Consider the following 19,909-nt stretch of genomic DNA (forward strand, 5'->3'; position numbering starts at 1 on the left):
GCTACTCTTGTCACATTTGATGTTAAGTTAGACTCTTTTTCTCTAACTTGATCTTTCTGCCTTAACTTCAATAATTACTTGCCCAAGCCCTCAACCTGTCTTTTAGACCCATTCCTACAAAACTGCTAAAATAAGTCTGCCATTAATTAATTCTTCGATCTTAACTATGATCACCTATCTCTAATGATCGGCTTATGTACCCCGGCCTTCAAGCTGGCTGTTCGTTAAACCCTTTACTCAAAAAGCATCTCTAGACCCAGCGTCTTAGCTTTTATTATAGGTTCAATCTCCAAACCTTCCTTTCCTAATCAAAATCCTTGATAGAGTAGTTGTCAAACAGCTAACATATTCATTGCCGAGTGAATGGTTTATTTGAAGTGCTTTCAGTCAGGTTTCAGAGCTCATCACAAGCACGACAGACGAAACCGCTTAGTGAAGGTTACACCTGATATCTTATGGCCTCGACCGTGGGACTCATCTCTGTGCTTGCCCTGCTAGACCTCAGTTGCACGCTGTTAGATTTGTATGTTGAATTGTCATTTATGCTTCGAACTTATTTCACCCTATTATGCTTAGCGGTTGTATTATCATTGTAGATTGAAAGACATGTTCTCCTCCTAGGAGGTCGTAACAGCTCTGTTTGTCGGCATTGGAAGGTGGAGTGCGTTTTTCACTCCCTCTACAGAGTGTTCCGGCGTAGATCACACCTCCTAGGAGAGGTCGTATCTTTCTTTATTGATTTTATGTATTAGCAATCACACCGTATATCTGTTTACGTATACGAGCCTTTGTTCAGATGGACCCGCTCGACTCCTTGGCCCCTCAGCTTTGGGGAGTCTTCACAGGTTCACATCTGGACCTCATAACACCCACACAACCACAACACCACACACACACACACACACACACCACACATACACAGGCAAGGTACTCCTTTTTGTGAATGTCTGACTTCATATGTAATGAACCTATGCAATTCATGTAACTCAATAAAAGAACAGTGGTACGGGAGATACGGACGAGAGCAACTGGTCAGGCGAGTGACCGGCGCCTTCTCCCGGTTTTCTCTCCCGTGCACGCGTCCATGAAGAAACTTTGTCCTACTTGTGTCTTGCTTTCAGTTGTAATTATATGTCCTCAACGTTCCAGCGGATAGCGTTCAAGCTACAAACCTACTCAGTAATTGGTCCTTCGATGCCGGAGCCCTGGAATCGCCATTCCCTCTGAGGGAGGAGAGTGCACGCTGGACTTTTGTTACTGACTGACGTCAGCCAGGCACTTTTCTGTGGATCGCTGTTCTGTCCCTTTCTCCTGCCATGACTGGCGATCGTCGGGATTCGGGCTATACTTACACGCTAAGCAACATCCAGAGTTAAGTTTCGAGTCCAATACTCTATCACTGTACGTCTTCGCGCTCATTGGGGGGTTTGTCCGTTGCTGCTCAGTTGGGTGCTAAACATTACTTCTCTTCGCCGCCTCAGCTGGGGCCGTGTCCGTGGCGCTCAGTGGGGAAACATTCGCCGTCTAAGTGGGGACCCCGCGATGTACAAAGCGCTCAGTGGGTTTTTTGTACAGAAGCCATTTACTATTTAAAAGTCTGAAGCGTTGCCGCAGTTGTCCCAGTTCGAACTTTTTTCTTTTGTTCGCCGTCTTAGTGCGGTGCGCAATTCCATGTACCGCTGGTTGGGATTACTTGTACGTGATTTCTCCCACCGCTCAGCTGGTGTGTTGAGAAGTTCCGCCGCGTGTCCACGTTGTGCTGGACAGTCACGGCCTCCCCCATTGTGTTGTTGTCCTTGTTATCTTCCGTCATTGTGTTGTGTGTGATTTGTGAGGGCCCACAGCAGAACACGTGGTCTGTGACCACCCGACTGTTGTTGTTATCCTTGTTCTAAGCAAGCCGGGGTTCCCCCCCCCACCCCAGTGGTGTGAAAAGGCTAGCCCACATCGTCAGCACTTGCGATATGTCTCTGTTGTGGGTTGGCTTTCCCCCCACCCTTGCTGACACAACATCGTTTATTCTTTGGCCTTGCCCCCTGTTCGACACGGCCTGGTGCCAGGGACACTAGACGTAATTGATGGTGGATAGTTGTTAAACGTACATCTACCTTCAGCTTGTGATGTTGTCACATTTTGAAAATGACATATGAGGTGAATGGTGATATAGATAAAATTTAACCTAATGAAGTGCAATAGAGGGGTCACTTGACCTGTGTTAAAGACTGTCGTCTCTATTATTGGAGCCATTGGTGAGATATCGGGACAACCTGGAAAAACAACTAATCTGCTGAACCTGTATGAAACATCTAAAGGTACATGCTGGTGACGAAGCTGAATTGAATATGAAAGTGTAAGACTTTTGCACTGTGGGCGAGCCTGCAATCTACTGTGTGAGTTGCGTTTGCCGGTTTTTTTCTTCTGAGCTGATTGAGGCCAAGCTACACATTATCAGATCAAGAGCTGTCTTCGAACTACTCAAAGAAGAGGGAACAGCAGTCTATTGAGTCTGTGCAGCGTTCACGTGAGCAGTTTTTTCCTGCCATTTGACTCATGTGTGTAGCATCAGCATCATGTTTTTGTTATTTTGTTTTGTTGGGTCGAAAATCATTAAATAAACGTGGTGAATCATGCTTATGGATTACCATTGCAATATCACCAGCCACCCCCCCTTCGTGATTTATTTATGAGCTCGACCATAGTGATGTTGTCGAATGGTTTGGAATCAAAGTGTTTCTGTGCGCTGTTGTTAAAATTAATTGCCTCTGAGAAAGAACTCATTTCAATAAAAATACATCATAGGCGAAAGGTTTGTGGCTTTGATCAGTCCAAAAAACAACCACCAATTTCATTCTTCTTTAAGAAATGGATGTTCACAAAAACTAGAGAGCGAGAGAGGAGAGAGAGAGTAGAGTGTGTTTGATAAGCAGCTGATTTATAATATGTCTTCGTTTGTCTATCTTTCAGGTGAAAGCAGACCTGAATCCATGTGTGACTTTTGTTTTATACAGTTGTCAGCCACATCTAACTATGAAAAAATTACACTCCAAAATACCCCGGGCTTCTGACAAAACAACCCGGGCTTAAGCCCAGTAAGCCACCCCCACGCTCCGCCCCTGCACAAAAGTAATGCGGAAGTTGTGGACGATCGGAATGTTTACATGGCTGCATTTCATCGCTTTTTAATCCGATCACTGTTCCTATAGGACAGGGGTGGGCAACTCCAGGCCTCGAGGGCCTGCAGGTTTTAGATGTGTCCTTGATCCAACACAGCTGATTTAAATGGCTAAATTAGCTCCTCAATGGCTGTGTCCCAATTCAGGGTCCGCCGTTTTTTTCGGCAAAATTATCCACACCCACCGCCGCGCTATGAATTCTGGGATATATTGGGCCATGAAGTCTACACCACCACGTCCTTAAAATTCAGGGAAATGAAGGACGCATTTGAGGGCCGCATTTCGAGCAGCCTTCGAATTGGGACAGCCTTCGTCGCGTCGCTGTGACGTAATCGGCCTTAAAATGCGGCCTTTAAGGCTGCAGACCCTGAATTGGGATACAGCCAGGGTCTGCACGCTTGAAGTACGCATTTTAAGTGCAATTACGTCACCGCCACGCGACGACGGTGTACTTCAAATTCGAAGTGTACTTCAAATGCATACTCCAAATGCGCCGTCGATTTCCCCAAATATCAAGCCTGGTCCGGTGCACGCTTCGTGGTCCCATATATCCCACAATTCATAGCGCGGTGGTGGGTGTGGATAATTTTGCCGCAAAATACGGCAGAAGGGAGCGGCCGAAGAGTGAACTGTCAAAAGTAAGTACTGAATATGATGTCACTTATTTATGTGCGAATGTTCAATAACGAAGAACAATAAAACATTACTGTTGGCCACATGTCGGCAAAGTTGTGTGACATTAGTGATGTCTGTACTTTCAGCGTTAACTTGGTTGTATAGCCTTTACACACACACACACATTATCTCATTATAATCTGACAATACTATAATATTGTCCATATTATATTTACATTACCACAGTGAGATGATTTTAGTCTCATGAACAACATTAACTAATTGTTATTTACTAACTAATCTTGAAATAACTGTTCGTTACAGAAATGAAGCCCAACAATCATGTTTACAGTCCTGTGGTCTCAGCCTCAGATACTCAACTAATCACAGTGATGTCATGACAAAAATGAATGACCAACAAAACATTTTTCTCCTTCATTTCTGTCACACAAAGCTGTATGTAATGTTTCTCGCAGTTAGTATCATGGTTGCTAGGCAACCTGAACAGCGCGACGAAGGCTAGACCGTCCCATTTCACAAGCCTCTCACTTCCGCACTTCTCGTACTTATAGTACGCACCGTACGTAGTACGCGTAGTGCGCGTACTTCAAGTGTGCAGACCCTGAATTGGGACACAGCCAACATGTCCTGAAGTTCTCCAGAGGCCTGGTAACGAATGAATCATTTAATTCAGGTGTGTTGACCCAAGGTGAGATTTAAAACCTGCAGGACACCGGCCCTCGAGGCCTGGAATTGCCCAACCCTGCTATAGGATCACGACCTGAACATGACATTTCATACAAATCCACTCTTCTAAGTTTGCTGTTTTCCCTTCTGACCAGACGCAGCTCTCTGCACCATATTGATCACCACAATGTGCTTATGTGCTGAAAGAGAAATGTCCTTGTCACCAAAACTGATTCTGAAGTATGATTTCACTAACTCAGAGGTTATATCACCCGTGGCAGTTTGTCTTGAAACAACAACCGTAATCGTTCAGGTTTTTTTCTCGAAATAGATTTATGGCTTTAATCTCGAAACGATCTATAATAATTTATAATAATGTCAATGGAAAATTGTACTTAGTAGTCAGTAATCTTTTAATGATATAAGTTTACATATGGTAGAATACTGCATATAATCATTTGTGTTTAGAAGTATATAGTTGGTGGCATATTGAAAGAATGTCTCATCCTAGGAGGTCTGTAACATTCCAGGGTGTTCTGGCGTTCACCCCCACATCCTAGGAGTATGGGAGAGGTCGTACCTTGTCTTATTGTTTTACGGTAGGATTAACATAGCTATATCTGTCTTAGTCTAAGTGCCATTTGGTTTAGATCAGGGGTGCCCAATCCCGGTCCTCGAGAGCTACCGTCCTGCAGCTTTTAGATGCATCCTTGTTCCCACACACCCGAATCAAATGAATGGCTTGTTATCAGGCCTTTGCCAAACATGATGGCATGCTGAAGAGGTAATCAAACCATTTGATTCAGCTGTGTTGGAGTAGGGATGCATCTAAAAGCTGCAGGATAGTAGCTCTTGAGGACTGGGATTGGGCAGCCCTGGTTTAGATGAACTGCTGGACTTGAAGTCCAGCAGGTTTAGGGAAGTCATTTATGGGGTCACACTCTGACCCCCCCCACACACACACACACACACACACACCACACACACACACACACACACACACACGTACACCTCCACATTTCAATGTATGAAACAAACGCTCACTGAAGCATATAAATAAAGACCAGGGCAGTCCTCAGTGCCTAGTCTCTGAGCCTCACTCTTGGAGTGTGAGTTCTGGAGGCTGCCCTTGCTAGCAAGAAAATCTGTGTGTTTCACTTCTCTGATTCCCTGCTGAAGAAGTGTTTTAGAATATATCTCTTAACATTATTTGGTCCTTCGTAGCCGGAGCAGAAAATATCAGAACTGTTATCTGTGACTCTGTTCCAGGATCCAGCACTGATTCCTGACACCGTGGGGAGCCAGCACCGAAGTCTGTGCACAGCCCTCTTAGACGAGGAGAGAGCCCCAGGACGTGAATTCGGGTCTGGGCCGGTGGCCTGGTCCACGGCACTGGGATTCAGTCTGATGATCCGAACCACCAGTGAGACGTCCGGGAGTGAGAAACACTATTTTGGTATATAAAAAATAAAATAAAATAGAAACACTATTTTGGTATATAAAAAAATAAAATAAAATAGAAACACTATTTTGGTATATAAAACGGCTGCAAAGGTTTAAAGTAACAAGATAAAATAGGTTGGGTTCGCCGAAAGGAACTGAATTGTAAAAGCGCGCAAATGTCTATGTGTGTATGTGTCTATGTGTGTATGTGTCTGGAAGTAAGTTGATTTTACAGCACAATAAATTGCTGAACTACTTCCATTTTTGTGTATCCTCGGTCGGGGATGAGTTCCTGCCCCAAGTGGAGGAGTTCAAGTATCTCGGGGTCTTGTTCGCGAGTGATGGGAGAAGGGAGCCGGAGATCGACAGACGGATTGGGGCTGCGGCTGCAGTAATGCGGACGCTGCACCGGTCAGTCGTGGTGAAGAGGGGGCTGAGTGTAAAAGCGAAGCTCTCAATTTACCGGTCGATCTACGTCCCTACCCTCACCTATGGCCACGAGCTGTGGGTAGTGACCGAAAGAACGAGATCGCGGATACAAGCGGCGGAAATGAGCTTCCTCCGAAGGGTGGCTGGCCTCTCCCTTAGAGATAGGGTGAGAAGTTCGGCCATCCGGGAGGGGCTCAGAGTAGAGCAGCTGCTGCTCCACATCGAAAGGAGCCAGCTGAGGTGGTTCGGGCATCTGGCAAGGATGCCCCCTGGGCGCCTCCTGGGCGGGGTGTTCCAGGCATGTCCCACCGGGAGGAGGCCCCGGGGCAGACCCAGGACACGCTGGAGAGATTATATCTCTCGGCTGGCCTGGGAACGCCTTGGTATTCCCCCGGACAAGCTGGAGGAGGTGGCTGGGGAGAGGGAGGTCTGGACCTCTTTGCTTAGGCTGCTACCCCCGCGACCCGACCTCGGATAAGCGGATGAAGATGGATGGATGGATGGATGGATGTATCCTGCAAAAGCCCACGTATTGGTGACAAAGAAGAAAGGTTGAGTTTCACCTCATAAAACTGACACCGCTCCGTGAATAGCGCGGAGTAGAAGGGCGTGTCAGCCACCACGCCTAAGTCGAGCGTGCCAGAGAAGGCTTTGCAGTTTTGTGAAAATGGGGAATCAGCCCACCAAACTCACTGCTGACGAGCAGTGGCTAGAAAAGAAATGTCCAGGCACCGGACAAATAAGTGCAAATAGGTGGAGAAATCCACGAAAAACAAAAAATCGTAGCTGGGAAGGGAAATGCAGCCCATCAGCTGTTACCCAGCTGAGAGCTGCCCTAAAACAAGAAATTACATTAACGAAAGACCCAAAATAGAAATTGAAACGTAAGGAAGAGTATAGGTTTTTCCAAGTATGGGAAAATGAAACTGAAAAGAGAACTGAAAACAAAAAAAAAAGAAAAAAACAATTAGCAGCAGCTTTAATAACCCCTGATGATGAAACTACAAAACAGGCACGTGCCGACAAAGACCTCCACTAACAGACCCACATAACTCTCTTTACGGTGTGTTCACACCGAACGCGATGGACGCGAATAGAGCGTCAGGTTTACATGTAAAGTCAATGGAAAGGCGCGATGACACGCGATTGCGGGTCCCGCGAAAATTCGGAAGCAGATTTGCGTCGCCAAAACGCGTGAAACGCGCGTCAGTGTAGCACGTCTGGCGCGTTTGACGCGCGAATAAAACCACGCGCGTCAGTTTTTGTGTTGCATTTTGTGCATACGCGCGTTTCGCGTCCACCACTCGAGTTGGAAAAATCTGAACTCCAGCGTCAAATCGCGCCGCGACAACCAATCAGGAGCCTGGTGACGTGGCTGTGACCTAGGTTAAAGGGGCAGATCCAGCCAAAGCCCTTCATTCTTCAATGGAGGGAAGGCTAATCAATGCGGTAGCAAACAACCCGGAGCTGTACGACACCAGCTGCTTTCTGTACCGAGACAGGAATATAAAGGACCGAGCTTGGAGGAAGATATGTGAAGAGATCGGGCAACCTGGTAAGTTCATTAATTTCTCTTTTGAAAGTTTTCACTGACCCGGGGAAGCCGCACAAAAGCTAGCAAGCCACCGCTATTTTCCCACTGACATACAAATACCGTTCTGCTTTTATGCATGTTGTCATTTAGGAATATATTTTATTGTTATTAATAAACAGCACACAGTGGTCCCGCTGTTCACCCGTCACTGCTTCGCTTTTTCGCTGATTTTTTTATTGCACAGTACAGCATTGCATTCTGCAGCCTGATTGACAAATCTGCTCCGTGTCGTGTCTCCTGCGCTTGCCAAATTTATCATGTTTGGTTTTGATAACCATCACGTCCAACAAAAAAAACAGCACAAAAACACCCATAACTATGAGCCTCATTCGGAAATAGACACCTGCACCGCGAGGGAAAAAGGCGCACGAAAGTAGCGGGCAGATGAAGACAAACCGCGGCATAATAATACTTTTACGTTTTGCAATCTACAAAGGTTTGCACTTTGAGAATCAATTGTGAGAACTGTGACCAATGTTCATGTGTGTGTTGGAAAACAGTGTATAAAGTGCGGGCCAGGGGCTAGTTATTCTGAGAACCCCTGCTGCAATAAATGAGGGACCACTTGTCTACTCTATGATTATTATATTCTAAACCTGTTAACGTGGACACACCGACTCTGTAACTGAACACTTGGTCGTGAAGTAGTCCCCGGTGACAAGGAACCTGGACAGAATTGTTCAAAATTAGTATTATGTGTACTGCAGTTACAAAAATATGTCTCATCCTAGGAGGTCTGTAACATTCCAGGGTGTTCTGGCGTTCACCCCCACATCCTAGGAGCATGGGAGAGGTCGTACCTTGTCTTAGGTGGCGCTGTCACTTGGTGTTCGCTCGCTCTGCGGTAGAGTATCACTTCCTGTTCCTGCTCAAACACAGTGGTGTTTCTGAGTAGCTTATTTGCTTAACAATTTAATTAACAACTTTTAAATACATTCTTTTTCATAGTATAATCTTCACGTGCTTCATCCGAAGCGCACTTTCTGTGTACTCACTACCTAATTTATAGCCAAAGTATTCACTCACTGTCTCTGTACTGTTTCGCTAGCTTAGCTTAGCTCGTAGCCGACTCGTTAGCACCATGGCTACTTTACCTGTCCCTCCTGCACTTTCTTGCTCATTGTGTCAGATGTTTAGTTACTCCTCGGCCTCCTTTAGCAGTAATGATATCTGTAACAAATGTAGCATATTTGCAGCTCTGGAGGCCAGGATTACTGAATTGGAGACTCGGCTTCGCACCCATCATTCACCCGTAGCTAGCCAGGCCTCTGTAGCTGGTGCAGCCGAAGATAGCGTAGGCCCCGATAGCTTTTACCCGGCAGACCCCAAGCAGCTGGGAAAAGAGAGCGGCTGGGTGACGGTGAGGAGGAAGCATAGTCCTAAACAGAAGCCCCAGGTACACCACCAACCCGTTTATGTGTCTAACCGTTTTTCCCCACTCGGCGACACACCCGCCGGGGGTCAAACTCTGGTAATTGGTGATTCTGTTCTCAGACATGTGAAGCTAGAGACACCGGCAACCATAGTCAATTGTCTTCCAGGGGCCAGAGCAGGCGACATTGAAGGAAATTTAAAACTGCTGGCTAAGGGTAAACGTAAATTCAGTAAGATCATAATTCACGTCGGCAGTAATGACACCCGGTTACGCCAATCAGAGGTCACTAAAGTCAATATTGAATCGGTGTGCAACTTTGCCAAAACAATGTGGGACTCTGGGGAGGGGACCAGAGAAAACTACAATCAGACCAGGAGTGACATGTTTAGCCGCATGTTCTCCTTAAATTGCTGGCTGTCTGAGTGGTGTCCCAGAAACGATGTGGGCTTCATAGATAATTGGCAAACCTTCTGGAGGAAACCTGGTCTTGTTAGGAGAGACGGCATCCATCCCACTTTGGATGGAGCAGCTCTCATTTCTAGAAATATGGACAAATTTATTAAACCCCCCAAAATATGACTATCCAGAGTTGGGACCAGGAAGCAGAGTTGCAGTCTTACACGCCTCTCTGCAGCTTCTCTCCTCCTGCTACCCCCCCAAAAACCCATCTCCATAGAGACTGTGTCAGCTTCCAAACAGACAAAAAACAAACTAAAAACCAGCAACAAACAACTTAAACATAAACAATTACAAAGAAAGAACAATACAGTATCCACATCTGAACCAAAGAGTAAAACAGTGAAATGTGGATTATTAAATATTAGGTCTCTCTCCTCCAAGTCTCTGTTAGTACATGACTTAATAATTGATCAACAAATCGATTTACTCTGCCTTACAGAAACCTGGTTGCAGCAGGATTATTATGTTAGTTTAAATGAATCAACACCCCCGAGTCATTCTAACTACCAGAAATCTCGAAGCACAGGCCGAGGGGGCGGTGTGGCAGCAATTTTTCATACCAGCCTATTAATTAATGAAAGACCAAGACAGACTTTTAATTCATTTGAAAGCCTGATGCTCAGCCTCGTCCACCCCAGCTGTGAAACTCAGAAACCAGTCTTACTTGTTATCATCTATCGTCCACCTGGGCCTTACACAGAGTTTTTGTCTGATTTCTCAGACTTTATATCTGATTTAGTTCTGAGCTCAGATAAAATAATTATTGTGGGTGATTTTAACATCCATGTAGATGCTAAAAATGACAGCCTCAACATGGCATTTAATCTGTTATTAGACTCAATTGGCTTCTCTCAAAATGTAAAAGAACCCACCCACCACTTTAATCACACTCTAGATCTTGTTTTAACATATGGCATAGAAACTGAACATTTAACAGTGTTTCCTGAAAACCCTCTCCTGTCTGATCATTTCCTGATAACATTTACATTTACAATAATTGATTACACAGCAGTGGAGAGTAGACTTCATCACAGTAGATGTCTTTCTGAAAGCGCTGTAACTAAGTTTAAGAATATAATCCACCTACTGTTATCATCTTCAATGCCCTGTACCAACATAGAGCAGAGCAGCTATCTGAACGCTACCCCAACAGAGGTCGATTATCTTGTTAATAATTTCACCTCCTCACTACGTACGACTCTGGATACTGTAGCTCCAGTGAAAACTAAGGTTTCTAATCAGAAGTACCTGACTCCGTGGTATAATTCTCAAACACGTACCCTAAAGCAGATGACTTGTAATCTGGAGAGGAAATGGCGTGTCACAAATTTAGAGGATCATCATTTAGCCTGGAGAAATAGTTTGTTGCTTTATAAGAAAGCTCTCCGCAAAGCCAGAACATCTTACTATTCATCACTGATTGAAGAAAATAAGAACAACCCCAGGTTTCTCTTCAGCACTGTAGCCAGGCTGACAAAAAGTCAGAGCTCTTGTGAGCCAACAATCCCTTTAACGTTAACTAGTAATGACTTCATGAACTTCTTCACGAATAAAATTTTTATCATTAGAGAAAAAATTACCAGTAATCATCCCACAGATGTAATATTATCTACAGCTACTCTTAGTACCATTGATGTTAAGTTAGACTCTTTTTCTCTAATTGATCTTTCTGACGTTAACTTCAATAATTACTTCCTCCAACCATCAACCTGTCTTTTAGACCCCATTCCTACAAAACTGCTCAAAGAAGTCCTGCCATTAATTAATTCTTCGATCTTAAATATGATCAACCTATCTCTAATGATCGGCTATGTACCACAGGCCTTCAAGCTGGCTGTAGTTAAACCTTTACTCAAAAAGCCATCTCTAGACCCAGCAGTCTTAGCTAATTATAGGCCAATCTCCAACCTTCCTTTCATATCAAAAATCCTTGAAAGAGTAGTTGTCAAACAGCTAACAGATCATCTGCAGAGGAATGGCTTATTTGAAGAGTTTCAGTCAGGTTTCAGAGCTCAGCACAGCACAGAAACAGCTTTAGTGAAGGTTACAAATGATCTTCTTATGGCCTCTGACAGTGGACTCATCTCTGTGCTTGTCCTGCTAGACCTCAGTGCAGCTGTTAGATTTGTATTGTTGATCGTCATTTATGCTTAGAAATATTTAACCATATATGCTTAGAGGTGTATAATCATTTGTAGATTGAAAGAATGTCTCATCCTAGGAGGTCTGTAACAGCTCTGTGTAGCATGAAGGGGGAGTGCGTTCACTCCCTCTACAGAGTGTTCCGGCGTAGATCACACCTCCTAGGAGAGGTCGTATCTTTTCTTATTGATTTATGGTATAGCAAGCACACGTATATCTGTTTAAGTATAAGAGCCTTTTGTTCAGATGGACCGCTAGACTCCTGGCACCAGCTTTGGGGAGTCTTCACAGGGTCACATCTGGACCTCATACACACACACACACACACACACACACACACACACACACACACACACAGAGGCAAGGTACTCTTTGTGTGAATGTAGACGTCATATGTTAATGAACCTATGCATATTCATGTAACCTCAATAAAAGAACAGTGGTACGGGAGAACGGACGAGAGCAACTGGGGTCAGGCGAGGGAACGGCGCCTCTCCGGTTTTCTCCCGTGCACGAGTAACATGAAGAACTTTGCCTACTTGTGTCTTGCTTTGCAGTGTAATTATATTGTCCTCAACGTTCCAGCGGATAGGTTCAAGCTACAAACCTATCATTAATTGGTCCTTCGATGCCGGAGCCCTGGAATCGCATTCACCGAGGGGAGGAGAGGCACGCTGAAAGACTGACGTCAGCCAGGAAGTTCCTGTGGATTCGCTGTCTGTCTTTTCTCCTCGATGAATGGCGATCGGCGGGATTCGAGGCTATACTACACGCTAAGCAACACCGAGTAAGTTTAGAGTCCAACTCTATAACTGTACGTCTTCGCCGCTCAGTGGGGCGTTGTCCGTGGCGGCTCAGTGGGGCTAAAATTACGTCTTCGCCGCTCAGTGGGGCGTTGTCCGTGGCCGCTCAGTGGGGATAAAATTCGCCGTCTAAGTGGGGCGATGTACAAAGCCGCTCAGTGGGGTTTTTTGTACAGAAGCATTAAGTCGCAGAGTTGCGCAGTTCGAACTTTTTTTTTGTTCGCCGTCTTAGTGGGGCGAAATACAGACCGCTGTGTGGGATACTGTAGTGAGTTCTCCACCGCTCAGTGGGGTGTTGAGAAGTTCCGCGGGGTCCAGATTGTGCTGGACAGTAGGCCTATTTTGTGTTGTTGTCATTGTCATCGTCGTCATTGTTGTTGTGTGTGAGTGTGTGCGGAGCAGAACACGTGGTCTGTGACACCGACTGTTGTTGTTATCATGGTTTCCTAAGCAGCCGGGAGTGTGTGGAAAAGGCCAGCCCACATCAGCAGCACTTGAGATATGCTCTGGTGGGTGGCTTTCCCCCCACCCCTTGCTGACACAAAATGTTTATTCTTTGGCTTGCCCTGTTCGACAACGGCCTGTGTGCCAGACCATAGACGTAATTGAGGTGGATAGTTGTTAAAAGTAATCTACATTAAGCTTGTGGTTGCTCAAATTTTGTAAAATGACATATGAGGTGAAGTGATATAGATAAATATTTAAACTAATGAAGTGCATAGAGGCACTTGACCTGTGTGAAAGACTGTCGTCTTATTATGAGCCATTGTTGAGATATAGGGCACACCTGTGAAAACAACTAATATGCTGAACCCTGTATGAAACATCTAAAGGTACATGATGGAGAAGCTGAATTGAATATGAAAGTGTAAGACTTTGCCACTGTGGGCAGAGCATGCAACTACTGTGTGATGTTGCGTTGCGGTTTTTTTCTTCTGAGCTGATGAGCAAGCTACACATTATCAGATCGAGAGCTGTCTGAGAACTACTCAAAGAGAGGGAAACAGAGCTATGAGTGTGCAGCGTTCCCGTGAGCAGTTTTCCTGCACCTTGACTCATGTGTGTAGCATCAGCATCATGTTTTTGTTTATTTGTTTTGTTGGGTCGAAAATAATTAAATAAACGTGTGATCATGCTTATGGATTACCATGGCACATATCACCAGCCACGTGATTTATTTATGCAGCTGACAAAGTGAGTGTGAATGTGTTTGACATCACAGTGTTTCTGTGCGCTGTGTAAAAGTAATTGCCTCTGAGAAAGAATTTATATTGTAGATGAAAAATAAATCATAGGGAAAAGGTTTTGTGTTGATCAGCCAAAAACAACCACAATTTCATTTTCTGCTTTTAAGAAAGGATTGTTCACAAAAACAGAGAGAGAGAGAGAGAGAGAGAGAGAGAGGTGTGTTGATTAAGCAGCGATGATAATAATGTCTTAGTTGTCACTTTCAGGTGAAAAGCAGACCTGAATCAATTTTCCACATGCAGCAGTCGGAAGAAAGTTATAGTTTAACATCATTGGAAACATGCAGGCCAAGTTTCTGGCTGACTTATTTACAGCGCAATGTGTATGTGTCTCTCAACCTCACAAGCAAGTGCTCACTCCTCCCTGAAGAATGCAGCTCCAAAGCAATAACATGATAAAGAGACAGCAGCAAGTCCTGAGCAAAGAGTCCCAGCAAAGCAGCAGCAATGTGGACAAACAGCATCAGAGAAGAAGAGCAAACCCATCATCCTGACTGATCGGATGAATGGCACTGTGTCTACAACAAGCTGAAACTTCACTGTGCATGTGAAGAAAACGTTTGAGGAGAACTGAACAGTTGGAGTTTGACATTTGCCACCTGTGGAGTAAAATGGCAAGAAGAGACAGTGGAACACAGGACAAAGCTGAAGGAGAACTGCCGGGACTGTTGAAGTGGGAGAGGACAAAAGAGTGAGAGGACAACAGAGTGAGAAGACTAGGTGAGAACACATAGGAATTATTTAATGTGGGAAATCAAAATTTGGGTTAGCAAACCTGGGGAAAAGAAAACTGACTGCTTAAGTTGAAAAATTGTGAAGGGGTCTGAAACACTGCAAAAATAGAAACATATACAAAATCACACACACAAGCACAACATGCATTAACCCTACTAACACTTCCAAACACAAGAGAGCTTATGAAGATTAGACAACATCTTAAGCGTGAGTCTGTTTATCATCTTGTCCAAGTCACTTAGTGTGATGCAAAAACCAGTGGACTCATAGCACATTGGTTAAGAAATGATCAAACAATAGCAGAGAAATGTGTAGGAAAGGCAGAGAACATGCTCTGTTGGATATGCAGCTCCACAGACATGCATTAGACCTGCCTAATAACACAAACACCCATGCAATGAAAATCAGCTTGTTATCTTTCATCAGTGTTAAAATAGTGTCAATTTAGCAGACACTTGTTATCAAATGCTGAATTTATCCAATGCAAAAAATTGACTCTCTAGGTTGCAGGACAACAATTTAAACTTTTGTGGGAAAAAAGATTCTGGTTTGACCAACCAGTGATCAGACAATTAATTTAGTTGTTAATATAGTAAATTGGGAGAAGCTTCCTGCTTGATTGATGCAGCACAAGTTTACTACTAAATTTACTGTATGAGGGAAATTCTCTTTTAGTGATAACATTTTGAACATGCATTTCTGTTGTCCTGTCATCCTAGTGGGTTAATAGCTGATTCAAATTAGTTGATCGTTCTTAGATTAATGAAAGGTGACTGAATTCTAGCACGAGTGAATGAGGTGTGTTGGAGTTTGTTGTGTGTTGAGTGGAGACTCTAAAACACTGAGTTTCCTGCTTTGATGTGCGAGTGAATCCTGTATTTAGATACACAACTCTGAATACGTCAGAACAAACTTCTTTTGTGAAGTGCATGACAGCATGTCACATGTTTTATGATGAAGGGAAAAAAGGAAAATTGAATAAAATAGATCTGTGGCCTAAATGAGTGAAGAGCGCAGACCTGGTGATTAAACTCATAAGTTAAAGAAGACATTAGGCTTATGTTGTGAGTTGTGCAGCTGATGGTTGGTTTGGAGTGAATCTAGCTGATGATTCTTCTCCTGTTGTGAAGTTGATGAGGAGCTTGTGTCATGACTTAACAAGGCCTTTTTATTTTGATACTTTCACAGTGCACTGAGGGTTTGGTTTGATAATCTCTGTTATTTTTTATTTTTCATTTTTGAACAGGCACTGATTTTGTTTGTCTATTTCTTTTCTTTAAGCAGATCTGCACATCAGAAATTAAAAGTGCTATACGACCTGTCGAGAAAGCTGTTACAAGTGAGTTTTCTCCACATTGAAATGGGCTCAGGAGAAAGCTACTTATTTGGGACAATATTAAATGAAAGTCCCTAAAAGGAATTCAGCAGCGATGTAATCCGATCTAAAGTTCTTTTTCTTTTTGAAATAACGTCATTTTGCTGGAAGTGGAAACTAAATGCGACGACAGGTTCCACTATCAGCAAAGAAAGAAAGAATGACTGAATGAATGAATGAGTGAAAGAAAAAAAACTGACTGACTGGTAAATGCTGACAAAAGCTGACAAGACTTTACTGATGTAACACGACTGTGCGAAGTTAACCCCCACCTGACAAAGGTGCAGATGAATCTATGTGTGTTTCCTTTTACAGGAGCAGAGAGATGACAGCAACATCCGAGGTTGCGTGATGATTTAACCTTTTAAATGCCATTTTTATGTTTGTGAACTCTGAAAATTTAACCTTTTTAGTTTAAATTCTCTGTCTGTGAATTTACTATGTGTGTGTCATTCACTACCTTGTGTTGCTCACAGAGATTACTGTGAGAAAGTGTATACACCTGCGCAGCGCTAACGTTTACATTTCTTTTTACAGCAGATGGTTAATCATGTGTTTGATCATGTGATTTATAAGAGGATTAGTTAATGTTTTCCTACTACAGGATTTCTGGGTTTATATGTGAATGACATTCTTTCCACGGCTAGGGTTGGCTAACTTTATGGTGTTTTTATGGCACCTCTGGAATGTGGATGGCCGACGCCTGCCCACCAGGATAATCAATGTGTGCTGCTAATGTTTGTTTTTCTATGACTGCGTGTAGAAGATTCAGCTGAAGCGGACAAGTGACATGAGAAAAATATATAAGGGATTGTTTATGGTATAGTTGAAGATGGGCTATTGAGCTCATAGTAATATATGAGTGGAGTGACTTTGCTTAAGAGCAGTCACTGATTATATTAATGTTGCCTGAGTACATGGGATGATCCATGTCTGAGGCGACTTATGAAAATAATTGTAGTTTACTGATTTGAGAAAACCTGCACATGACACTTGTCTTGCTGATGTTGAATGCTTATTGTTCTTATGATACAATTGTTTATAAGTGTGAAGTTTGATTTTACTTCCAGATTTTGCTTTCCAGGCCATGATGGTGTGTATGCAGGCTCCTGGGAGAGCCAGGTGTTAAGCAAACTTAATATGCGAGACACACTAACATCTTTTATTGCAGGGTTACGGAGCTACTCCAGCGGAGATGCCCTGATGTTGCCTGAGACATGATCTAGCTGACCTTTTTCTTTAAGACAGGGATCCAGGTTTGATGAGTTGACTCGTGGGAGTGTCCATGAGTCAAGAGGTGGAGTCCATGGATTAACATTAAACAATGTTTTCTATTATTGTTGCAGTGATTTGTGTGATTAACAGTTTATTTACAAGCATTAAACCTATGCAAGTGGTGCATCCATGTTCAGATGAGGCTTTGATGGCCTATAAGTGAAGTTCACTGAACTAAAGAATGTGGTTTGATGATTGTTGACATGCTCTCCAAATAGAAATTTTCCCTCCTAGCAAGGAAATACAGGTGCAGCAGTAATCTCCTGAGAAATCTTAAGAGGCCCAGTGAGAAGCAAGAACCATTCCAGGCATAGCTGACAGCCCAGGCAGTGGTTGAGGTCAAAGGTCGAGCTGGTTGGGGCCCATCATGAGATCAGACCTTGGAGCCACAGCAAGGACCATTTCAACTGCCTGCAAACTTATCAGAGCCACTGCAAAGAGGTCGAGGTCCCAGGAAACCCCAGCACCCTCAAGACAGCACAATAGAGAAATCTCACACTTGGTTGTTTCAGTGGTGAGGGGGGAGTGCTGATTGAGCCCCCGTAGGGTAAGCTCGCACTTCAACCTCCAGCCTCTGATCAACTCTAGGGCAACCAAGTGCGAGGCGTGACGGCTGAATCAGCTGAACCAGGAGGAAGGCAGAGAAGCTGAGTGTTTTGAGACAGGTCCAGCAGGCCCAAAATCAGGACTATGCGTGACGAGAAGGAGTGCCTGAGAGGATCGTCCACAAGATGGGAGCTGAGGCCAGGAGAGAGACTTCAGGAGGATCAGAGATCATCTTCAGCAGCGTTGGGACATGAAAACTCGAGGGATGAGGGGAGCGTGCCAAGCTCCATCGACAGCGCAGAGGGAGTCTAAGGATGACATCATGATTCTGTGAAAAGCACAGGAACCAGAAGCTATGGTGGTGATAACAGCAGTTTCCTATGAGGTCTGCAGCTTTGGAAATAGCTGAGACCCATGTTGACAAACAACAAAACCAACTGGTGTTTGAATGTTTATTCTACATACATTTGGACTCTGGTCCTATGGACAGTGATGGAAACAACTGGAAGAGACTTTCATGACGCCCTGCAGAACTCAAACCACTCTGCAGAGACATGTGATTTGCACACCCGGAGGAAGCATCACCAAGCTGAGATGTTTTTGAAAATGTTACTTTCTTATTTTCACTATTAAATTAACAATTTCTTTGTTTGCTTGTAGGATGCAGTTTGCCATTGGATGAGATCAATGAGTAATGGGATAACTGCTAATACATTTGTTAAACTGTGTATTTTTTCAGTAATTTAGGGTGATTTGACATATGCTGAATATAACAATGTTTGCATTGAAACTGTCAGACATGAAGTATTCATAACTGGGAACTTTTCTAGCATAAAGGTCAATAAAGGGGGGAAATGTTAGATTTTGTATTGTTGATCGTCATTTATGCTTAGAAATATTTAACCATATATGCTTAGAGGTGTATAATCATTTGTAGATTGAAAGAATGTCTCATCCTAGGAGGTCTGTAACAGCTCTGTGTAGCATGAAGGGGGAGTGCGTTCACTCCCTCTACAGAGTGTTCCGGCGTAGATCACACCTCCTAGGAGAGGTCGTATCTTTTCTTATTGATTTATGGTATAGCAAGCACACGTATATCTGTTTAAGTATAAGAGCCTTTTGTTCAGATGGACCGCTAGACTCCTGGCACCAGCTTTGGGGAGTCTTCACAGGGTCACATCTGGACCTCACACACACACACACACACACACACACACACACACACACACACACACACACACACACACACACACACACACACACACACACACAGGCAAGGTACTCTTTGTGTGAATGTAGACGTCATATGTTAATGAACCTATGCATATTCATGTAACCTCAATAAAAGAACAGTGGTACGGGAGAACGGACGAGAGCAACTGGGGTCAGGCGAGGGAACGGCGCCTGTCCGGTTTTCTCCCGTGCACGAGTACCATGAAGAACTTTGCCTACTTGTGTCTTGCTTTGCAGTGTAATTATATTGTCCTCAACGTTCCAGCAGATAGGTTTGTAGCTTGAACCTATCAGCAGCGTTCGATACTGTCGACCATAATATCCTATTAGAGCGATTAGAACATGCTGTAGGTATTACAGGTACTGCACTGCAGTGGTTTGTATCATATCTATCTAATAGACTCCAGTTTGTGCATGTAAATGGAGAGTCCTCTTCACACACTGAGGTTAATTATGGAGTTCCACAGGGTTCAGTGCTAGGACCAATTCTGTTTACATTATACATGCTTCCCTTAGGCAGTATCATTAGAAGACATAGCATACATTTACACTGCTATGCAGATGACACCCAGCTCTATCTGTCCATGAAGCCAGATAACACACACCAATTAGTTAAACTGCAGGAATGTCTTAAAGACATAAAGACCTGGATGGCCGCTAACTTTCTGCTTCTTAATTCAGATAAAACTGAGGTTATTGTACTTGGCCCTGAAAAGCTTAGAAATATGGTATCTAACCAGATTCTTACTTTGGGTGGCATTACCTTGGCCTCCAGTAA

At 43.9% G+C, this 19,909-nt stretch overlaps 1 long non-coding RNA gene across 1 annotated transcript; it reads right to left on the bottom strand.

Moving 5' to 3' along the window:
- Window positions 1-526: 526 nt before the first annotated feature.
- Window positions 527-19,146, bottom strand: LOC120736884. The gene is made up of 2 exons (XR_005696633.1): window positions 19,085-19,146; window positions 527-859 (listed from the first exon to the last, which is right to left on the bottom strand). It is a non-coding gene; the product is annotated as an uncharacterized LOC120736884 (long non-coding RNA).
- Window positions 19,147-19,909: the final 763 nt, after the last annotated feature.

This window comes from Simochromis diagramma, unplaced genomic scaffold (genome assembly GCF_900408965.1).
Source record: "Simochromis diagramma unplaced genomic scaffold, fSimDia1.1 OVJJ01000516.1, whole genome shotgun sequence".
NCBI classification, from domain to species: domain Eukaryota; kingdom Metazoa; phylum Chordata; class Actinopteri; order Cichliformes; family Cichlidae; genus Simochromis; species Simochromis diagramma.